Consider the following 26,638-nt stretch of genomic DNA (forward strand, 5'->3'; position numbering starts at 1 on the left):
AATTATATGTTGGTGTCATTTAAAGAATTTTGAATTTAGTTATTTGAGAACCTGTGTTATGGAGCAGTAATAGTTATTATGATGTTTATATGAAGATGTGACACTAATGTGGTGATTTATGTGTAATTATTTATTAAAATAGTCGTTGGTTTTAGAAGGGTGTTACAAGTACTATCAAATGTGTATTCGTACCCGTAAGGAAATGAGTAATTAAATATTTGTATATTTTACGCGTGAATATCCATTAAGTTATTCAATCTGTGCCTGTGAGCGGGTGCAAGTTTTTTTGCCATCCCTAATTTTATGAAAAAATTCAGATTTCATGTGGTATAGAAAACCAAATATCTGTACAATTATTTCATCTGTTCTAAATAGTATACCAATTTAAATTAGATTAATAAATATAAATAATTTTGTAACAATATAAAAATTAAGAAAAAATTTAAATTTTTTTATTATTTAATAAGAGAGATACCAGGTGAATTTGACCAACATTTTTTCATTAGTAGGATTAACAATTTTCAAAGTCGCTTCAAATAAATTTATCAAACATAAAAAAAAATATGTTCTCACAATTAACACACTTTCATTTCAATTGTCTTTTACAATTTTGGTTTCTTACCACCAGAGAGACAATGAATCTCTTATAGAAAGGAGAAAGACTTAGCAATGTGTTTCCTAAATCAATGGATGTAATTTTAAAAAACTTATTTAATGATATTAAAAAATGAAATTTTAAAAATTTAATGGAAAGTAATAAATATTACAAAAATATGATCTTAAAATAAATATTAATATTTTATTAAATTTGTAAACTAATTTTTAATTTAAAATTTATTTTTATACAATGACTCATAATTTAAGAAGGAGGTAATAGCATATTGATTACAATCTACATCTCAAATTAGAAATTATTTTGCAAAAATATGTGTCTTAAATTATAAATTACATCACAATTCTAACATAATAATAATATTTATTTTCAAATGATATATTTTATCATCCACTACAATAATTATTTTTCCAATATCATTATTGAAATATAATTTTTTAAATTCTACTTGATATCTTGTTTCCCACAAAATTAATTAGATTCTCTAAACAATTTAAAATGGTAAAAAAAGTTATATAATTTAGAATACAGGGAGTACCATTTTGACTATGGTGATTTTGAGTTTTAGAAATGTATGAAGTTTTTTTTACAATAAATAATAATCAATTAGTATTATATCAATTAGCAATTAGTTGACTAAAACTTTGTTCATAAGTTGAAAAGAAAGAGTGAGGAGAATTTTGAAAAAAAATGAAAAAGATAAAGTAGAAAAAATTAAAGAATTTGGATGAACATGACACAAAAGCTTTTAATGTGGAAAAACTCAAAATTCATATTGGAGAGAGTCTTTTATAATTTAAATAAATTTTTCAAATATATAATTAAAAAAAACAAAGTTATATAAATAATAAAGATTCACTTATCATTATATACAAAAACTCTATCTTAGAAAATGTTTTTTTGTTCATGGTCTTTTTTATATATTTTTCACATCCAGTAGTCAACATACAGTATATGTCTTTCTCATTATTTATTTAGTCTAATAAAACTATCTTATTTGAGTTGTGTAGTGACAATTATCTGACAAATTCTCCAGATCGTTGCAAGTAATTTCGTGATGAAAAAATTTAAATAACAATGTTTATAAAAAAAATTACATAAAAAACAAGGTTTTCAGAAAATTTACCAAAGTGTCTAGGTTTTGCAGGACCCCCTAGAGTATGCGCCAAACCATTTGGCGCATTAGTATAAATTTTTTTGAATTAGCCAATTCATTTGGTGTATATGTGTTTGTGAAAAGTAAAAAAAAAAAAAAAAATTCACATTTGCGCCAAACCATATGGCGCATTCTCCTAATTTTTGTACTAATGCGCCAATTCATTTGGCACATACTCTAGGGGGTCTTCAAAACCTAGACACTTTGGTAAATTTTTTGAAAAACTTGTTTTTTTGGTAATTTTTTTTTTAAACCTTGTTATTTAAATTTTTTTTTCTAATTTCGTGGTGAAGACCGTTAAAAATTAATACAATTTGACTTAGATTTTTTGAAATAAAATTTAAATTTAATAAATAAATAAATTTAAAAATAATAAAACATATTTAAATAAAATTTATAAACATTCAATAACATTACTAGATATCTAAATTCAATTTAAAAAAAAGAGTAAAAAATAAACAAGTAGTTCTATTATGTCGATTGGATATCTTATATAATGAAATATATTAAATATAAATCACAAAACTACCGTTATAATAAATTATGTTTATTTTTTTTATATATTTTAGTATTAATTTTATTTTAAATTTCAAAATTTTAGTAAAGAAGTTTTTTATTTTTTATTTAATGTTCAAAATTATTTATTTTGTTAATCATACTTAATTTTGATTTACTTATACATTAAATTATATTTTATAAATATGAATAATTAATTAATTTTCTTATCTTATCATGCATGTTTCTATAGGATATGAAAAATGTCGGAATTAACATATTATATCATACTTTATCTTCACACATTGAATTGAGACTGAATATGATACAATTATAATATTTTGTCGTTTATCATGCGCACCAAACGAGTCTTTAATAAATTAAATGAACTCTTCATTCCCTTTTAAAGTTACAATATAATGTTAAACATTTAGACTTGACATTATATAAGTTTCAAAGATCCACCCATATTCTTTGGTGGTGGTAAACTTCAATGTCTAATTTAAAGTGTTTACTAATTTCACTCATATTTCACAAAGTAAAATGTAAGTCAATTTAACAGTGATCAGTCAATAAAAAGTATTAAGCATAGACACTAGATAAATAACCTAAAATAATCTATTAAACCATCAATTACATCAAAGAGTACAAGATTGTTTTTAAGATCAAATACTCATCCGTCACAAAAAGGGTGTTTAGCTAGCTACTCATAACTCAATTAAAATAATAACAAGGTTTGAAAAATAATACATGAATCATACAAGAAAACAAGCGGACTTCAAGTATAAAAAGACTCTTACATGACTTCGTTGAGACTATGCAAATATATTATTTAACATAATTTTAGCATTTATATTTAGATTTTTTCTCGCACAATCATGCCACGATACGACATAAACGCACCACTTGTGAGAGAGGTGAGGTGAAGGATAGTGCAAAAAGGAGGTATCCGTGAATGGAAATTTTGCATTTTATTAGATAGATAGATAGATAGATAGATAGATAGATAGATAGATAGATAGATAGATAGATAGATAGATAGATAGATAGATAGATAGATAGATAGATAGATAGATAGATAGATAGATAGATAGATAGATAGATAGAGAGATAGATAGAGAGAGAGAGAGAGAGAGAGAGAGAGAGAGTGAGAGAGAGAGAGAGAGAGAGAGAGAGAGAGAGATAGATAGATAGATAGAGAGAGAGAGAGAGAGAGAGAGAGAGCTTGTCTAGATATAAGTCGCTCAATGGATTTCTTTTTAGGGAGGTGAAGAATGATGAAGAAATTTGATTGAACGATGATTTGTTGAGAGATAAGTTTAATATGTTGTATGTGATTGCTTTAGATAAAGAGGCTACACTGGCTGATATGTGCTGATAAGGGTAAGAGCTGAATAATGGTTGTTGGAGGTGGATACATTATTTGTTTATTTAATAAGAAAGATTTATTTAGTTAGAGAAAACACTTTCTCTTCTATTTGTCTCTTCTATTAATAACAAAGATTAGTTGAAAAAAGAACACCAATGAGAAATATAAGTATAAGAAAGGAATACAAGATAATGGTAGCTATTAGTTTGTAATTGTTGCCATCAACAATCATATTTTAGAAAAAAATAATATAAAAAGTGTAGTTTAATAATTCTGACAAGGATTTCTCTTTCAATTCGATTTTAATCATAGCCTTACAATGTGTTATCTTTTGTAAAAAAAACGTCTTAAGTTTTCATGTTTGTATGTCAAAGGTATTAATTTAGAAAACAGTCTTAAGTTTTCAAAAATTTTGTATGATTAACTACAATTTAACTTTAGTAAAAAAAGTACAGATACTATTTTGTTATGGTTTAACCATGACAAATATTTTAAAGTATTTTTTTAATCATGCTAAATTTTAAGCCATGTGCATGAGTCTGTCTTGCACATTAAAAAAAACTTTTTGATTTACATTAAAAAAAGAAAATAAGAGGTACACAGTTATTTTTCATATTAAGAAGTATTTAGATTGTAAGTAAAAAAATAACTAAGGCTTTGTACAATGGTTTGCATATTCAACACCCTCTTTTTTCACTTTTTATTCTCCACATCATCTTCTCTTTCTTCCACATAATAATACAACACTCATTTAATTTTTACTCACTACAATGGTTTTGTTTAATAAAATTCAACACCCAATCCCACCATTTTAAACAATCACAACAACCAATAAAATTTTGCAAAGTAATATATGTGGGCCCACACCTTCTCATTCAACATGTTGAATGTTTTCAACACATATTAATCCACATCACTTTCAACTCTTTACTCAACACCTCATTGCACCTATTCAACTATTGAATAATTTTTTCAACACCCCCATTGTAAATGGTCTAAGAGGTAGAAAGAATTTAACGTGGTTGAGATATTTGGGACATATATAACCAGACAATCACGTTCCTTGGTAAGAAAACACGCATTTGAACCAAAAATACCTTAAATTTTAACTTATATTAACTAGAAAATAAAGCAAGTTTCAAAGTAATACTATTAATTAAAAACAGAGAAAATAATGAAGATAAAGAGAACAATCAAGAATATGTTTGAATTAATAATTAATAATTCAATTCCAAACGTCTAGCACATGAAGTACACAAATATTTTCTCTTAATCGTATAACACATAGGCAAAAAACAAAACCTCCATTGCATCTCAACATCCATAACTTTAATTTTTCCACCACAATAAGGACAAGAACCATATGCTTGTCGTGTTCCCAATTGCTTCTCTTCTCCATCACACACATAAGAAAACCACATTTTTCTTCTACTATATTTGTTCTTAGATTTCACTTCTGTTGTTGTTTAAAATATATTGGTTTTTATTGTGGTTGAGCTCCTTTGCTTAGATTTAGTAACAATTATGAAAGAACGATCCATCAACTAAACTTTATTTATACGTTACAACAATGTGTTGTGATTGTTGTTGGTCAAACAACAAAAAATGGGTGGACAAAATGTGTCATTTGTTATTTGTTATTTTGTTTTTTGTTATTTTGTTATTTTGTGATATATAGGTGTATTTTCAATATTTTTAAAAGTTTTTGACCATCTTCTGTACTTCAATTGGGAAAATATTCTCTCAAGTACAAAGAGAAGAGTGGGCTGCATCGACAAGAGGCACCAAACAAAATTTGCGATTAAATAATACGAGTATAATAGGAAAAAAAATCATAAAAAAGAAATAGAGAACCAAAACAAAAAGAAAGATTTATTCGCCAACCAACCACCAAAAGACAAAAAAACACATCAACAGCTGCCACACCATTAAGAGAAAAACAGGTTATATATTTTTCACATCCAATAGTCAACAAGCAGTATATGTCTTTCTCATCATTTATTTGGTCTAAAAAAATATCTTATTTGAATTGTGTAGTGACAATTATCCGACAATTTCTCCATATTGTTGCAAGTAATATCGTGGTGAAGACCGTTAAAAATAACTATAATTTGACTTAGATATTTTGAAATAAAATTTAAATTTAATAAATAAAAAATTTAAAAAATATTAAAACATATTTAATTAATTTTTTTAAAAATTCATCAATATTACTAGATAACTAAATTCAATTAAAAAAAGAGTCTAAAATTAATAAATAGTTCTATTATGTAGATTGGATATGTTATATAATGAAATATATTAAATATAAATAACAAAACTACCGTTATAATATATTATGTTATTTTTTTTTTATATATTTTTGTAATAATTTTATTTTTAAATTTCAAAAGTTTAGTAGAGAAGTTTTTTATTTTTTATTTAATGTTCAAAGTTATTTATTTACTGAATCATACTTAATTTTGATTTATTTATATATTAAATTATATTTTATAGATATGAATAATTAATTAATTTTCTTATGTTATCATGCATGTTTCTTTAGGATATGGAAATGTCAGAATTAGCATATTATATCATACTTTGTCTTCAAACATTGAATTGAGACTGAATATGATACAATTATAATATTTTGTCGCTTATCATGCGCACCAAACGAGTCTTTAATAAATTAAATGAACTCCTCATTCCCTTATAATGTTACAATATAATATTAAACATTTAGACTTGACATAAATATATAAGTTTCAAAGATCCACCCATATTCTTTGGTGGTGGTAAACTTCAATGTCTAATTGAAAGCGTTTACTAATTTCACTCATATTTCACAAAGTAAATTGTAAATAAATTTAACGGTGATATGTCAATAAAGAGTATTAAGCATAGACATTAGATAAATAACCTAAAACAATCGATTAAACCATCATTTACATCAAAGAGTACAAGATTTCTTTTAAGATCAAATACTCATCCGTCACAAAAAAGGTGTTTAGCTTCTCATAACTCAATTAAAATAATAACAAGGTTTGAAAAATAATACATGAATCATACAAGAAAACAAGCGGACTTCAAGTCTAAAAAGACTCCTACAAGACTTCGTTGAGACTACGCAATTATATTATTTCACATAATTTTAGCATTTATATTTAGATTTTTTCTCGCACAATCATGCCACGATACGACATAATCGCACCACTTGTGAGAGAGGTGAGGTGAAAGATAGTGCAAACAGGAGATCACCGTGAATGGAAATTTTGCATTTTATTAGAGAGAGAGAGAGAGAGAGAGAGAGAGAGAGAGAGAGAGAAAGAGCGTGTCTAGATATAAGTCGCTCAATGGATTTATTTTTAGGGAGGTGAAGAATGATGAAGAAGCATATTTCTTGCACGATGTTTGGTTAAACGATGATTTGTTGAGAGATAAGTTTAATATGTTGTATGTGATTGCTTTAGATATAGAGGCTACACTGGTTGATATATGCTGATAAGGGTAAGAGGTGAATAATGGTCGTTGGAGGTGGATACATTATTTGTTTATCTACTATCTATCTATTACTAAGAAATTGACCAAACTGTCAAAATTACCCTTCTCACTAAAAAACATTACACTACAAATTGGACAAAATAGTAACTAACAAAATCACCCAACCACTTTTCTATTGTCCAATGAAAATCAACTTTTTTGCCAAGTGTCAATTGCATGTTTATGATTCAACTTTTTCTCCCAAGCACATATCTTCTCTCTCTTACTTAAAATTTCAAATTTCTTTTACATTTCATTTTCCCACACTTTCTTACTTTCATTTTAATTTTTCTTAATTTATTTATTATCACAAAAAATATTAATAATCTATTTTTAAATTTTAATCTTACTAAAAATTTCAAATTTCTTTCACATTTCATTTTTCCATACTTTCTTACTTTCATTTTAATTTTTCTACATTTATCTATTATCACAAAAAATATTAATAATCGATCATTTAATTATTATCCCCAAAAATATTTAATTATTTCACGGGTCACTATCAACTCAATATTTAATTTTTTTAATCGATCATTACACATTTTCTCTATATTAATTAAAATTTCAAATTTCTCTCACATTTTTTTCATACTTTCTTACTTTCATTTTAATTTTTTTCTCTATTTATTTATTATCTCACGGGTCACTATCAACATAATGTCTATTTTATTTTAATCAATCATTGTCTTTATTTGAGAGATAATATCTTTATTTTATTTTTTTCTCCATCACACGGTTTTTTATTATTATTTAATACAATTAAATTTCCATGATTATTGTTTATTTTACATTTGTTTTTAAATATATTTTATATCGCATCAAATAATTTTTTTATTTCACGGGTCATTATCAACATAGTAGCTATTTTATTTTAATCAACAATTACTATTAATTGAGAGATAATTTTTATTTTTAAATGTTAATATTTCATTTATCATCTCCATCTTATACTATCTTTTTTATATGATTATTTAATATAATTGAATTTATATGATTATTTTTCATTTATAATTAAACCATTCATTTTTAATCTATACGTATCTAATTAAATTTTATTCAATATTAAATAAATTTACCCGTGCGGAAGCACGGGTATCTTACTAGTTTAGTAAGAAAGATTTATTTAGTTATAGAAAACATTTACTCTTCTATTTCTCTCTTCTATTAGTAACAAAGATTAGTTAAAAAAAGCACACCAATGAGAAATATAAATATAAGAAAGGAATAAAAGTGATTGGAAGCTATTAGTTTGTAATTGTTGCCATCAACAATCATATTTTAGAAAAAAATAATATAAAAAAGTGTAGTTTAATAATTCTGACAAGGATTTCTCTTTCAGTTCGATTTTAATTATAGCCTTACATTGTTGTATCTTTTGTTAAAAGTAACGTCTTAAGTTTTCATGTTTGCACTTCGAAGGTATTAATTTAGAAAACCGTCTTAAGTTTTCAAAAAATTTGTATGATTAACTACAATTTAACTTTAGTAAAAAAGTACAGATACTATTTTTTTATGGTTTAACCATCACAAATATTTTAAAGTATTTTTTTAATCATGTTAAATTTTAAGCCATGTGCATGAGTCTGTCTTGCACATTTAAAAAAACTTTTCGATTTACATTAAAACAAGAAAATAAGAGTTATACAATTATTTTTCATATTAAGAAGTAATTAGATTGTAAGTCAAAAAATAACTAAGAGGTAGAAATAATTTAACGTGCTTGAGATATTTGGGACATATATAACCAGACAATCACGTTCCTTGGTATGAAAACACGCATTAGAACCAAAGATACCTTAAATTTTAACTTATATTAACTAGAAAATAAAGCAAGTTTCAAAGTAGTACTATTAATTAAAACAGAGAAAATAATGAAGATAAAGAAAAGAATCAAGAATATGTTTGAATTAATAATTAATAACTCAATTCCAAACGTCTAGCACATGAAGTACACAAATATTTTCTCTTAATCGTATAACACATAGGCAAAAAAAAAAAACCTCCATTGCATCTCAACATCCATAACTTTAATTTTTCCACCACAATAAGGACAACAACCATATGCTTGTCGTGTTCCCAATTGCTTCTCTTCTCCATCGCACACATAAGAAAACCACATTTTTCTTTTACTATATTTGTTCTTAGATTTCACTTCTGTTGTTTAAAATATATTGGTTTTTATTGTGGTCGAGCTCCTTTGCTTAGATTTAATAACAATTTTGAAAGAACGATCCATTAACTGCACTCTATTTATACGTTACAACAATGTGTTGTGATTGTTGTTGGTCAAACAACGAAAAATGGGTGGACAAAATGTGTCATTTGTTATTTGTTATTTTGGTTTTTCTTATTTTGTTAGTTTGTGATATATAGGTGTATTTTCAATATTTGTAAAAGTTTATACAATTAATAAGCAAGAGAGAGATAAACTCATCGGTATACGGTGTCAAATGCGATTTCTAAAATTAAATGTTCAAATAACATTTAAATAAATATTATATTCCCTTTATTTTATTATTTCAACTTCTTTTTCTATACCACTTCACTAGTATTTTTTTGAATGAAAAGAATGTTTACATAAAGACTTAAATGTCTCAAAGAATTCATGGAAATTTTATGATAATGACGGTGTAAGTTTATTCTTAATGAAAAGTTAGGTAATGGTAAGGAGACATGGATTTTGACCTTCTTCTGTACTTCAATTGGGAAAATATTCTCTCAAGTACAAAGAGCAGAGTGGGCTGCATCGACAAGAGGCACCAAACAAACTTTGCGATTAAATAATACGAGTATAATAGGAAAAAAATCATAAAAAAGAATTAGAGAACCAAAACAAAAAAAAGATTTATTTGTTAGAACAAGAAATATTCTGATCAATATTCTTAGTTTTGATGATAACATTATGTATGAATTTTGTATAAGAGAATATGGTACTCTAATTATTCATGTTTTCCATTTCGGGAAAAGTATAAAAGAGTATGCACAAATCAGCGTTCAGAAGCACTGACCCAGAAGTTCTGTATGGTTTCATAACCACATGATCTGCCAAGACATCAGAAGATGGTCCTGCAGAATTAGAACATGAACTGGAAAGCATCAGAAGATGGCAGTCAGAAGCAAAGCTCTGAAGCTCTGATGGTATCACGCTTAAAGCACTTCAAAATCTGAAGACAGAAGTTGCAACTGCACCAAAGCTGAAGACTCTGATATTCAAACGTCTATTCTACACATTCTGAGTCCAGAAGAAAGTACAAGTACAAAAGGCTATAACGTCAAATCTCTGACTAACAAAAGGAACGTTAGAAGCTACAAAAGGCAAAGTCAGTAAAAGCAGTGAAAGCATGGCTCGAGGTAGTTGAAAAAAGTGTGAAACATTAAATGCAGCGTTGTACTATTCACGCAAAGCATTAAATTCTCCCAACGGTCATTTCCTTTCAGCGCCTATAAATAGAAGTTGTGATTCAGAAGCAGCAACAACACTCTTGCGCAAACTTACCAAAACGCTGTCAAACTGAAATCAAGAAAAGCAAAGAAGAACTTCATCTTCAACCTCACAACTTTGTAATATTTTAGTGAGTGTTACGAACTAGAACTTAAGAGAAATATCACTTGGTGATTACAGCTTTATTAGAAGCAAACTAAACTCTTGTAATATTTATTTTACATTGATTTAAAAGGATTTCCTAGAGTGATCAAGTTGTGATCTTGTAGACTCTAGAAGACTTAGAGGGTATATAAGTGGAGAACCATTGTAATCAGTTTGATTAGTGGATTAAATCCTCAGTTGAGGTAAATCACATTGTCAGGGGTGGACTGGAGTAGTTTGGTTAACAACGAACCAAGATAAAAATAATTGTGTTCTTTATTTTTATCTACCATTTATGAGAAGTTACACTTATTCAATCACCCCCTTTCTAAGTGTTTTTCACTCCTTCATTATTCGCTAACCAACCACCAAAAGACAAAAAAACACATCAACAGCTGCCACACCATTAAGAGAAAAACAGGTTATATATTTTTCACATCCAATAGTTAACATGCAGTATATGTCTTTCTCATCATTTATTTGGTCTCATAAAAATATCTTATTTGAATTGTGTAGTGACAATTATCTGACAATTTCTCCAGATTGTTGCAAGTAATATCGTGGTGAAGACCGTTAAAAATAAATATAGTTTGACTTAGATTTTTCAAAATAAAATTTAAATTTAATAAATAAATAAATTTAAAAATAATAAAACATATTTAAATAAATTTTATAAAAATTCATTAACATTACTAGATATCTACGTTCAATTAAAAAAGAGAGTCTAAAATAAATAAGTAGTTCTATTATGTAGACTGGATATGTTATATAATGAAATATATAAAATATAAGTCACAAAACTACCGTTATAATAAATTATGTTTATTTTTTTATATATTTTAGTTATACTTTTATTTTTAAATTTCAAAATTTTAGTAAAGAAGTTTTTTATTTTTTATTTAATGTTCAAAATTATTTATTTACTTAATCATACTTAATTTTGATTTATTTATATATTAAATTATATTTTATAGATATGAATAATTAATTAATTTTCTTATCTTATCATGCATGTTTCTCTAGGTTATGAAAAATGTCAGAATTAACATATTATATCAAATTTTGTCTTCAAACACTGAATTGAGACTGAATATGATACAATTATAATATTTTGTTGCTTATCATTCGCACCAAACGAGTCCTTAATAAAATAACTGAACTCCTCATTCCCTTATAAAGTTACAATATAATATTAAACATTTAGACTTGACATAAATATATAAGTTTCAAAGATCCACCCATATTCTTTGGTGGTGGTAAACTTCAATGTCCAATTCAAAGCATTTACTAATTTCACTCATATTTCACAACGTAAATTGTAAATCAATTTAACGGTGATCAGTCAATAAAGAGTATTAAGCATAGACATTAGATAAATAACCTAAAACAATCGATTAAACCATCATTTACATCAAAGAGTACAAGATTGTTCTTAAGATCAAATAGTCATCCGTCACAAAAAGGCTGTTTAGCTACTCATAACTCAATTAAAATAATAACAAGGTTTGAAAAATAATACATGAATCATACAAGAAAACAAGCGGACTTCAAGTATAAAAGACTCCTACACGACTTCGTAGAGACTATGCATATATATTATTTAACATAATTTTAGCATTTATATTTAAATTTTTTCTTGCACAATCATGCCACGATACGACATAATCGCACCACTTGTGAGAGAGGTGAGGTGAAAGATAGTGCAAAGAGGAGGTCACCGTGAATGAAAATTTTGCATTTTATTAGAAAGAGAGAGAGAGAGAGAGAGAGAGAGAGAGAGAGAGAGAGAGAGAGAGAGAGAGAGAGAGAGAGAGAGAGAGAGAGCTTGTCTAGATATAAGTGGCTAAATGGATTTCTTTTTAGGGAGGTGAAGAATGATGAAGAAACATATTTCTTGCATCATCTTTGGTTAAACGATGATATGTTGAGAGATAAGTTTAGTATATTGTATGTGATTGCTTTAGATAAAGAGGCTACACTGGTTGATATGTGCTGATAAGGGTAAGAGGTGAATAATGGTTGTTGGAGGTGGATACATTATTTGTTTATTTAGTAAGAAAGATTTATTTAGTTATAGAAAACACTTTCTCTTCTATTTCTCTCTTCTATTAGTAACAAACATTAGTTAAAAAAAGAACACCAATGAGAAATATAAATGTTAGAAAGGAAAAAAAAGAGAATGATAGCTATTAATTTGTAATTGTTGCCATCAATAATCATATTTTAGAAAAAAATAATATAAAAAGTGTAGTTTAATAATTCTGACAAGGATTTCTCTTTCAATTCGATTTTAATCATAGCCTTACAATGTGTTATCTTTTGTAAAAAAAACGTCTTAAGTTTTCATGTTTGTATGTCAAAGGTATTAATTTAGAAAACAGTCTTAAGTTTTCAAAAATTTTGTATGATTAACTACAATTTAACTTAAATAAAAAAAGTACAGATACTATTTTGTTATGGTTTAACCATGACAAATATTTTAAAGTATTTTTTTAATCATGTTAAATTTTAAGCCACGTGCATGAGTCTGTCTTGCATATTTAAAAAAACTATTCGATTTACATTAAAAAAAGAAAATAAGAGGTATACAATTATTTTTCATATTAAGAAATACTTAGATTGTAAGTCAAAAAATTACTAAGAGGTAGAAAGAATTTAACGTAGTTGAGATATTTGGGACATATAGAACCAGAAAATCATGTTCCTTGGTAAGAAAACACGCATTTGAACCAAAGATACCTTAAATTTTAACTTATATTAACTAGAAAATAAATCAAGTTTCAAAGTAGTACTATTAATTAAAAACAGAGAAAATAATGGAGATAAAGAAAACAATCAAGAATATGTTAGAATTAATAATTAATAATTCAATTCCAAACGTCTTGCACATGAAGTACACATATATTTTCTCTTAATCGTATAACACATAGGCAAAAAACAAAACCTCCATTGCATCTCAACATCCATAACTTTAATTTTTCCACCACAATAAGGACAAGAACCATATGCTTGTCGTGTTCCCAATTGCTTCTCTTCTCCATCACACACATAAGAAAACCACATTTTTCTTCTACTATATTTGTTCTTAGATTTCACTTCTGTTGTTGTTTGAAATATATTGGTTTTTATTGTGGTTGAGCTCCTTTGCTTAGATTTAGTAACAATTATGAAAGAACGATCCATCAACTAAACTTTATTTATACGTTACAACAATGTGTTGTGATTGTTGTTGGTCAAACAACAAAAAATGGGTGGACAAAATGTGTCATTTGTTATTTGTTATTTTGTTATTTTGTGATATATAGGTGTATTTTCAATATTTTTAAAAGTTTATACAATTAATAAGTAAGAGAGAGATAAACTCATCGGTATACGATGTCAAATGCGATTTCTAAAATTAAATGTTCAAAAAACATTTAAATAAATAATATATTCCCTTTGTTTGATTATTTCAACTTCTCTTTCTATTCAACTTCACTAGTATTTTTTTAATGAAAAGAATGTTTACATAAAGACTTAAAAGTCTTAAAGAATTCATGGAAATTTTATGATAATGACGGTGTAAGTTTATTCTTAATGAAAAGTTAGGAAATGGTAAGGAGACATAGATTTTGACCATCTTCTGTACTTCAATTGGGAAAATATTCTCTCAAGTACAAAGAGAAGAGTGGGCTGCATCGACAAGAGGCACCAATCAAAATTTGCGATTAAATAATACGAGTATAATAGGAAAAAAAGCATAAAAAAGAAATAGAGAACCAAAACAAAAAGAAAGATTTATTCGCCAACCAACCACCAAAAGACAAAAAAACACATCAACAGCTGCCACACCATTAAGAGAAAAACAGGTTATATATTTTTCACATCCAATAGTCAACAAGCAGTATATGTCTTTCTCATCATTTATTTGGTCTCAAAAAAATATCTTATTTGAATTGTGTAGTGACAATTACCCGACAATTTCTCCAGATTGTTGCAAGTAATATCGTGGTGATGACCGTTAAAAATAACTATAGTTTGACTTAGATATTTTGAAATAAAATTTAAATTTAATAAATAAAATTTAAAAAATATTAAAACATATTTAAATAATTTTTTTAAAAATTCATTAATATTACTAGATAACTAAATTCAATTAAAAAAAGAGTCTAAAATTAATAAGTAGTTCTATTATGTAGATTGGATATGTTATATAATGAAATATATTAAATATAAATCAAAAAACTACCGTTATAATATATTATGTTATTTTTTTTTTATATATTTTTGTAATAATTTTATTTTTAAATTTCAAAAGTTTAGTAAAGAAGTTTTTTATTTTTTATTTAATGTTCAAAATTATTTATTTACTGAATCATACTTAATTTTGATTTATTTATATATTAAATTATATTTTATAGATATGAATAATTAATTAATTTTCTTATGTTATCATGCATGTTTCTTTAGGATATGAAAATGTCAGAATTAGCATATTATATCATACTTTGTCTTCAAACATTGAATTGAGACTGAATATGATACAATTATAATATTTTGTCGCTTATCATGCGCACCAAACGAGTCTTTAATAACTTAAATGAACTCCTCATTCCCTTATAATGTTACAATATAATATTAAACATTTAGACTTGACATAAATATATAAGTTTCAAAGATCCACCCATATTCTTTGGTGGTGGTAAACTTCAATGTCTAATTGAAAGCGTTTACTAATTTCACTCATATTTCACAAAGTAAATTGTAAATAAATTTAACGGTGATATGTCAATAAAGAGTATTAAGCATAGACATTAGATAAATAACCTAAAACAATCGATTAAACCATCATTTACATCAAAGAGTACAAGATTTCTTTTAAGATCAAATACTCATCCGTCACAAAAAAGGTGTTTAGCTTCTCATAACTCAATTAAAATAATAACAAGGTTTGAAAAATAATACATGAATCATACAAGAAAACAAGCGGACTTCAAGTCTAAAAAGACTCCTACAAGACTTCGTTGAGACTATGCAATTATATTATTTCACATAATTTTAGCATTTATATTTAGATTTTTTCTCGCACAATCATGCCACGATATGACATAATCGCACCACTTGTGAGAGAGGTGAGGTGAAAGATAGTGCAAACAGGAGATCACCGTGAATGGAAATTTTGCATTTTATTAGAGAGAGAGAGAGAGAGAGAGAGAGAGAGAGAGAGAGAGAGAGAGAGAGAGAGAGAGAGAGAGAGAGAGAGAGAGAGAGAGAGAGAAAGAGCGTGTCTAGATATAAGTCGCTCAATGAATTTATTTTTAGGGAGGTGAAGAATGATGAAGAAGCATATTTCTTGCACGATGTTTGGTTAAACGATGATTTGTTGAGAGATAAGTTTAATATGTTGTATGTGATTGCTTTAGATATAGAGGCTACACTGGTTGATATATGCTGATAAGGGTAAGAGGTGAATAATGGTCGTTGGAGGTGGATACATTATTTGTTTATTTAGTAAGAAAGATTTATTTAGTTATAGAAAACATTTACTCTTCTATTTCTCTCTTCTATTAGTAACAAAGATTAGTTAAAAAAAGCACACCAATGAGAAATATAAATATAAGAAAGGAATAAAAGTGAATGGAAGCTATTAGTTTGTAATTGTTGCCATCAACAATCATATTTTAGAAAAAAATAATATAAAAAGTGTAGTTTAATAATTCTGACAAGGATTTCTCTTTCAGTTCGATTTTAATTATAGCCTTACATTGTTGTATCTTTTGTTAAAAGTAACGTCTTAAGTTTTCATGTTTGCACTTCGAAGGTATTAATTTAGAAAACCGTCTTAAGTTTTCAAAAAATTTGTATGATTAACTACAATTTAACTTTAGTAAAAAAGTACAGATACTATTTTTCTATGGTTTAACCATGACAAATATTTTAAAGTATTTTTTTAATCATGTTAAATTTTAAGCCATGTGCATGAGTCTGTCTTGCACATTTAAAAAAACTTTTCGATTTACATTAAAACAAGAAAATAAGAGTTATACAATTATTTTTCATATTAAGAAGTAATTAGATTGGAAGTCAAAAAATAACTAAGAGGTAGAAATAATTTAACGTGCTTGAGATATTTGGGACATATATAACCAGACAATCACGTTCCTTGGTATGAAAACACGCATTAGAACCAAAGATACCTTAAATTTTAACTTATATTAACTAGAAAATAAAGCAAGTTTCAAAGTAGTACTATTAATTAAAACAGAGAAAATAATGAAGATAAAGAAAAGAATCAAGAATATGTTTGAATTAATAATTAATAACTCAATTCCAAACGTCTAGCACATGAAGTACACAAATATTTTCTCTTAATCGTATAACACATAGGCAAAAAACAAAACCTCCATTGCATCTCAACATCCATAACTTTAATTTTTCCACCACAATAAGGACAACAACCATATGCTTGTCGTGTTCCCAATTGCTTCTCTTCTCCATCGCACACATAAGAAAACCACATTTTTCTTTTACTATATTTGTTCTTAGATTTCACTTCTGTTGTTTAAAATATATTGGTTTTTATTGTGGTCGAGCTCCTTTGCTTAGATTTAATAACAATTTTGAAAGAACGATCCATTAACTGCACTCTATTTATACGTTACAACAATGTGTTGTGATTGTTGTTGGTCAAACAACGAAAAATGGGTGGACAAAATGTGTCATTTGTTATTTGTTATTTTGGTTTTTGTTATTTTGTTATTTTGTGATATATAGGTGTATTTTCAATATTTGTAAAAGTTTATACAATTAATAAGCAAGAGAGAGATAAACTCATCGGTATACGGTGTCAAATGCGATTTCTAAAATTAAATGTTCAAATAACATTTAAATAAATATTATATTCCCTTTATTTTATTATTTCAACTTCTTTTTCTATACCACTTCACTAGTATTTTTTTGAATGAAAAGAATGTTTAAATAAAGACTTAAATGTCTCAAAGAATTCATGGAAATTTTATGATAATGACGGTGTAAGTTTATTCTTAATGAAAAGTTAGGTAATGGTAAGGAGACATGGATTTTGACCATCTTCTGTACTTCAATTGGGAAAATATTCTCTCAAGTACAAAGAGCAGAGTGGGCTGCATCGACAAGAGGCACCAAACAAACTTTGCGATTAAATAATACGAGTATAATAGGAAAAAAATCATAAAAAAGAATTAGAGAACCAAAACAAAAAAAAGATTTATTTGTTAGAACAAGAAATATTCTGATCAATATTCTTAGTTTTGATGATAACATTATGTATGAATTTTGTATAAGAGAGTGTGGTACTCTAATTATTCATGTTTTCCATTTCGGGAAAAGTATAAAAGAGTATGCACAAATCAGCGTTCAGAAGCACTGACCCAGAAGTTCTGTATGGTTTCATAACCACATGATCTGCCAAGACATCAGAAGATGGTCCTGCAGAATCAGAACATGAACTGGAAAGCATCAGAAGATGGCAGTCAGAAGCAAAGCTCTGAAGCTCTGATGGTATCACGCTTAAAGCACTTCAAAATCTGAAGACAGAAGTTGCAACTGCACCAAAGCTGAAGACTCTGATATTCAAACGTCTATTCTACACATTCTGAGTCCAGAAGAAAGTACAAGTACAAAAGGCTATAACGTCAAATCTCTGACTAACAAAAGGAACGTTAGAAGCTACAAAAGGCAAAGTCAGTAAAAGCAGTGAAAGCATGGCTCGAGGTAGTTGAAAAAAGTGTGAAACATTAAATGCAGCATTGTACTATTCACGCAAAGCATTAAATTCTCCCAACGGTCATTTCCTCTCAGCGCCTATAAATAGAAGTTGTGATTCAGAAGCAGCAACAACACTCTTGCGCAAACTTACCAAAACGCTGTCAAACTGAAATCAAGAAAAGCAAAGAAGAACTTCATCTTCAACCTCACAACTTTGTAATATTTTAGTGAGTGTTACGAACTAGAACTGAAGAGAAATATCACTTGGTGATTACAGCTTTATTAGAAGCAAACTAAACTCTTGTAATATTTATTTTACATTGATTTAAAAGGATTTCCTAGAGTGATCAAGTTGTGATCTTGTAGACTCTAGAAGACTTAGAGGGTATATAAGTGGAGAACCATTGTAATTAGTTTGATTAGTGGATTAAATCCTCAGTTGAGGTAAATCACATTGTCAGGGGTGGACTGGAGTAGTTTGGTTAACAACGAACCAAGATAAAAATAATTGTGTTCTTTATTTTTATCTACCATTTATGAGAAGTTACACTTATTCAATCACCCCCTTTCTAAGTGTTTTTCACTCCTTCATTATTCGCTAACCAACCACCAAAAGACAAAAAAACACATCAACAGCTGCCACACCATTAAGAGAAAAACAGGTTATATATTTTTCACATCCAATAGTTAACATGCAGTATATGTCTTTCTCATCATTTATTTGGTCTCATAAAAATATCTTATTTGAATTGTGTAGTGACAATTATCTGACAATTTCTCCAGATTGTTGCAAGTAATATCGTGGTGAAGACCGTTAAAAATAAATATAGTTTGACTTAGATTTTTCAAAATAAAATTTAAATTTAATAAATAAATAAATTTAAAAATAATAAAACATATTTAAATAAATTTTATAAAAATTCATTAACATTACTAGATATCTACGTTCAATTAAAAAAGAGAGTCTAAAATAAATAAGTAGTTCTATTATGTAGACTGGATATGTTATATAATGAAATATATTAAATATAAGTCACAAAACTACCGTTATAATAAATTATGTTTATTTTTTTATATATTTTAGTTATACTTTTATTTTTAAATTTCAAAATTTTAGTAAAGAAGTTTTTTATTTTTTATTTAATGTTCAAAATTATTTATTTACTTAATCATACTTAATTTTGATTTATTTTTATATTAAATTATATTTTATAGATATGAATAATTAATTAATTTTCTTATCTTATCATGCATGTTTCTCTAGGTTATGAAAAATGTCAGAATTAACATATTATATCAAATTTTGTCTTCAAACACTGAATTGAGACTGAATATGATACAATTATAATATTTTGTTGCTTATCATTCGCACCAAACGAGTCCTTAATAAAATAACTGAACTCCTCATTCCCTTATAAAGTTACAATATAATATTAAACATTTAGACTTGACATAAATATATAAGTTTCAAAGATCCACCCATATTCTTTGGTGGTGGTAAACTTCAATGTCCAATTCAAAGCATTTACTAATTTCACTCATATTTCACAACGTAAATTGTAAATCAATTTAACGGTGATCAGTCAATAAAGAGTATTAAGCATAGACATTAGATAAATAACCTAAAACAATCGATTAAACCATCATTTACATCAAAGAGTACAAGATTGTTCTTAAGATCAAATAGTCATCCGTCACAAAAAGGCTGTTTAGCTACTCATAACTCAATTAAAATAATAACAAGGTTTGAAAAATAATACATGAATCATACAAGAAAACAAGCGGACTTCAAGTATAAAAGACTCCTACACGACTTCGTAGAGACTATGCATATATATTATTTAACATAATTTTAGCATTTATATTTAAATTTTTTCTTGCACAATCATGCCACGATACGACATAATCGCACCACTTGTGAGAGAGGTGAGGTGAAAGATAGTGCAAAGAGGAGGTCACCGTGAATGAAAATTTTGCATTTTATTAGAAAGAGAGAGAGAGAGAGAGAGAGAGAGAGAGAGAGAGAGAGAGAGAGAGAGAGAGAGAGAGAGAGAGAGAGAGAGAGAGAGCTTGTCTAGATATAAGTGGCTAAATGGATTTCTTTTTAGGGAGGTGAAGAATGATGAAGAAACATATTTCTTGCATCATCTTTGGTTAAACGATGATATGTTGAGAGATAAGTTTAGTATATTGTATGTGATTGCTTTAGATAAAGAGGCTACACTGGTTGATATGTGCTGATAAGGGTAAGAGGTGAATAATGGTTGTTGGAGGTGGATACATTATTTGTTTATTTAGTAAGAAAGATTTATTTAGTTATAGAAAACACTTTCTCTTCTATTTCTCTCTTCTATTAGTAACAAACATTAGTTAAAAAAAGAACACCAATGAGAAATATAAATGTTAGAAAGGAAAAAAAAGAGAATGATAGCTATTAATTTGTAATTGTTGCCATCAATAATCATATTTTAGAAAAAAATAATATAAAAAGTGTAGTTTAATAATTCTGACAAGGATTTCTCTTTCAATTCGATTTTAATCATAGCCTTACAATGTGTTATCTTTTGTAAAAAAAACGTCTTAAGTTTTCATGTTTGTATGTCAAAGGTATTAATTTAGAAAACAGTCTTAAGTTTTCAAAAATTTTGTATGATTAACTACAATTTAACTTAAATAAAAAAAGTACAGATACTATTTTGTTATGGTTTAACCATGACAAATATTTTAAAGCATTTTTTTAATCATGTTAAATTTTAAGCCACGTGCATGAGTCTGTCTTGCATATTTAAAAAAACTATTCGATTTACATTAAAAAAAGAAAATAAGAGGTATACAATTATTTTTCATATTAAGAAATACTTAGATTGTAAGTCAAAAAATTACTAAGAGGTAGAAAGAATTTAACGTAGTTGAGATATTTGGGACATATAGAACCAGAAAATCATGTTCCTTGGTAAGAAAACACGCATTTGAACCAAAGATACCTTAAATTTTAACTTATATTAACTAGAAAATAAATCAAGTTTCAAAGTAGTACTATTAATTAAAAACAGAGAAAATAATGGAGATAAAGAAAACAATCAAGAATATGTTAGAATTAATAATTAATAATTCAATTCCAAACGTCTTGCACATGAAGTACACATATATTTTCTCTTAATCGTATAACACATAGGCAAAAAACAAAACCTCCATTGCATCTCAACATCCATAACTTTAATTTTTCCACCACAATAAGGACAAGAACCATATGCTTGTCGTGTTCCCAATTGCTTCTCTTCTCCATCACACACATAAGAAAACCACATTTTTCTTCTACTATATTTGTTCTTAGATTTCACTTCTGTTGTTGTTTGAAATATATTGGTTTTTATTGTGGTTGAGCTCCTTTGCTTAGATTTAGTAACAATTATGAAAGAACGATCCATCAACTGCACTTTATTTATACGTTACAACAATGTGTTGTGATTGTTGTTGGTCAAACAACAAAAAATGGGTGGACAAAATGTGTCATTTGTTATTTGTTATTTTGTTTTTTGTTATTTTGTTATTTTGTGATATATAGGTGTATTTTCAATATTTTTAAAAGTTTATACAATTAATAAGTAAGAGAGAGATAAACTCATCGGTATACGATGTCAAATGCGATTTCTAAAATTAAATGTTCAAATAACATTTAAATAAATAATATATTCCCTTTGTTTGATTATTTCAACTTCTCTTTCTATTCAACTTCACTAGTATTTTTTTAATGAAAAGAATGTTTACATAAAGACTTAAAAGTCTTAAAGAATTCATGGAAATTTTATGATAATGATGGTGTGAGTTTATTCTTAATGAAAAGTTAGGAAATGGTAAGGAGACATAGATTTTGACCATCTTCTGTACTTCAATTGGGAAAATATTCTCTCAAGTACAAAGAGAAGAGTGGGCTGCATCGACAAGAGGCACCAATCAAAATTTGCGATTAAATAATACGAGTATAATAGGAAAAAAAATCATAAAAAAAGAAATAGAGAACCAAAACAAAAAGATTTATTCGCCAACCAACCACCAAAAGACAAAAAAACACATCAACAGCTGCCACACCATTAAGAGAAAAACAGGTTACATATTTTTCACATCCAATAGTCAACAAGCAGTATATGTCTTTCTCATCATTTATTTGGTCTCAAAAAAATATTTTATTTGAATTGTGTAGTGACAATTATCCGACAATTTCTCCAGATTGTTGCAAGTAATATCGTGGTGAAGACCGTTAAAAATAACTATAGTTTGACTTAGATATTTTGAAATAAAATTTAAATTTAATAAATAAAAAAATTTAAAAAATATTAAAACATATTTAATTAATTTTTTTTTAAATTCATTAATATTACTAGATAACTAAATTCAATTAAAAAAAGAGTCTTAAATTAATAAGTAGTTCTATTATGTAGATTGGATATGTTATATAATGAAATATATTAAATATAAATCAAAAAACTACCGTTATAATATATTATTTTTTTTTATATATTTTTGTAATAATTTTATTTTTAAATTCCAAAATTTTAGTAAAGAAGTTTTTTATTTTTTATTTAATGTTCAATATTATTTATTTACTGAATCATACTTAATTTTGATTTATTTATATATTAAATTATATTTTATAGATATGAATAATTAATTAATTTTCTTATGTTATCATGAATGTTTCTTTAGGATATGAAAATGTCAGAATTAACATATTATATCATACTTTGTCTTCAAACATTGGATTGAGACTGAATATGATACAATTATAATATTTTGTCGCTTATCATGCGCACCAAACGAGTCTTTAATAAATTAAATGAACTCCTCATTCCCTTATAATGTTACAATATAATATTAAACATTTAGACTTGACATAAATATATATAAGTTTCAAAGATCCACCCATATTCTTTGGTGGTGGTAAACTTCAATGTCTAATTGAAAGCGTTTACTAATTTCACTCATATTTCACAAAGTAAATTGTAAATCAATTTAACGGTGATCTGTCAATAAAGAGTATTAAGCATAGACATTAGATAAATAACCTAAAACAATCGATTAAACCATCATTTACATCAAAGAGTACAAGATTTCTTTTAAGATCAAATACTCATCCGTCACAAAAAAGGTGTTTAGCTTCTCATAACTCAATTAAAATAATAACAAGGTTTGAAAAATAATACATGAATCATACAAGAAAACAAGCGGACTTCAAGTCTAAAAAGACTCCTACAAGACTTCGTTGAGACTACGCAATTATATTATTTCACATAATTTTAGCATTTATATTTAGATTTTTTCTCGCACAATCATGCCACGATACGACATAATCGCACCACTTGTGAGAGAGGTGAGGTGAAAGATAGTGCAAATAGGAGATCACCGTGAATGGAAATTTTGCATTTTATTAGAGAGAGAGAGAGAGAGAGAGAGTGAGAGAGAGAGAGAAAGAGCGTGTCTAGATATAAGTCGCTCAATGGATTTATTTTTAGGGAGTTGAAGAATGATGAAGAAACATATTTCTTGCATGATGTTTGGTTAAACGATGATTTGTTGAGAGATAAGTTTAATATGTTGTATGTGATTGCTTTAGATATAGAGGCTACACTGGTTGATATATGCTGATAAGGGTAAGAGGTGAATAATGGTCGTTGGAGGTGGATACATTATTTGTTTATTTAGTAAGAAAGATTTATTTAGTTATAGAAAACACTTACTCTTCTATTTCTCTCTTCTACTAGTAACAAAGATTAGTTAAAAAAAGCACACCAATGAGAAATATTAATATAAGAAAGGAATAAAAGTGAATGGAAGCTATTAGTTTGTAATTGTTGCCATCAACAATCATATTTTAGAAAAAAATAATATAAAAAGTGTAGTTTAATAATTCTGACAAGGATTTCTCTTTCAGTTCGATTTTAATTATAGCCTTACATTGTTGTATCTTTTGTTAAAAGAAACGTCTTAAGTTTTCATGTTTGCACTTCGAAGGTATTAATTTAGAAAACCGTCTTAAGTTTTCAAAAAATTTGTATGATTAACTACAATTTAACTTTAGTAAAAAAAGTACAGATACTATTTTTTTATGGTTTAACCATGAAAAATATTTTAAAGTATTTTTTTAATCATGTTAAATTTTAAGCCATGTGCATGAGTCTGTAGAAAGAATTTAACGTAGTTGTGATATTTGGTAATATAGAACCAGATAATCATGTTCGTTGGTAAGAAAACACGCATTTGAACCAAAGATACCTTAAATTTTAACTTATATTAACTAGAAAATAAATCAAGTTTCAAAGTAGTACTATTAATTAAAAACAGAGAAAATAATGGAGATAAAGAAAACAATCCAGAATATGTTTGAAATAATAATTAATAATTCAATTCCAAACGTCTAGCACATGAAGTACACATATATTTTCTCTTAATCGTATAACACATAGGCAAAAAACAAAATCTCCATTGCATCTCAACATCCATAACTTTAATTTTTCCACCACAATAAGGACAAGAACCATATGCTTGTCGTGTTCCCAATTGCTTCTCCTCTCCATCCCACACATAAGAAAACCACATTTTTCTTCTACTATATTTGTTCTTAGATTTCACTTCTGTTGTTTGAAATATATTGGTTTTTATTGTGGTCGAGCTCCTTTGCTTAGATTTAATAACAATTTTGAAAGAACGATCCATTAACTGCACTCTATTTATACGTTACAACAATGTGTTGTGATTGTTGTTGGTCAAACAACGAAAAATGGGTGGACAAAATGTGTCATTTGTTATTTGTTATTTTGTTTTTTGTTATTTTGTTATTTTGTGATATATAGGTGTATTTTCAATATTTGTAAAAGTTTATACAATTAATAAGCAAGAGAGAGATAAACTCATCGGTATACGGTGTCAAATGCGATTTCTAAAATTAAATGTTCAAATAACATTTAAATAAATATTATATTCCCTTTGTTTTATTATTTCAACTTCTTTTTCTATACCACTTCACTAGTATTTTTTTGAATGAAAAGAATGTTTACATAAAGACTTAAATGTCTCAAAGAATTCATGGAGATTTTATGATAATGACGGTGTAAGTTTATTCTTAATGAAAAGTTAGGAAATGGAAAGGAGACATAGATTTTGACCATCTTCTGTACTTCAATTGGGAAAATATTCTCTCAAGTACAAAGAGCAGAGTGGGCTGCATCGACAAGAGGCACCAATCAAACTTTGCGATTAACTAATACGAGTATAATAGGAAAAAAATAATAAAAATGAAATAGAGAACCAAAACAAAAAGAAAGATTTATTCGCCAACAAACCACCAAAAGACAAAAAAACACATCAACAGCTGCCACACCATTAAGAGAAAAACAGGTTATATATGTTTTTCACATCTAATAGTTAACATGCAGTATTTGTCTTTCTCATCATTTATTTGGTCTCATAAAAATATCTTATTTGAGTTGTGTAGTGACAATTATCTGACAAATTCTCCAGATTGGTGCAAGTAATATCGTGGTGAATAACGTTAAAAATTAATTTAGTTTGACTTAGATTTTTTGAAATAAAATTTAAATTTAATAAATAAAAAAATTTTAAAATAAAAAAATATATTTAAATAAATTTTATAAAATTCATTAGCATTACTAGATATCTTAATTCAATTAAAAAAAAGAGTCTAAAATAAATACTTAGTTCTATTATGTAGATTGGATATGTTATATAATGAAATATATTAAATATAAATCACAAAACTACCGTTATTATAAATTATGCTTATTTTTTCTGTATATTTTAGTAATAATTTTTTTTTTAAATTTCATAATTTTAGTAAAGAAGTTTTTTATTTTTTTTTTAATGTTCAAAATTATTTATTTACATAATCATACTTAATTTTGGTTTTTTTATATATTAAATTATATTTTATAGATATGAATAATTTATTTATTTTCTTATCTTATCATGCATGTTTCTATAGGATATGAAAAATGTCAGAATTAGCATATCATATCATACTTTGTCTTCAAACACTAGACTGAGACTGAATATGGTACAACTATAATATTTTGTCGCTTATCATGCGCACCAAACGAGTCTTTAATAAATTAAATGAACTCCTCATTCCCTTATAAAGTTACAATATAATATTAAACA

This window comes from Vicia villosa, unplaced genomic scaffold (genome assembly GCF_029867415.1).
Source record: "Vicia villosa cultivar HV-30 ecotype Madison, WI unplaced genomic scaffold, Vvil1.0 ctg.003061F_1_1, whole genome shotgun sequence".
Lineage (NCBI taxonomy): Eukaryota > Viridiplantae > Streptophyta > Magnoliopsida > Fabales > Fabaceae > Vicia > Vicia villosa.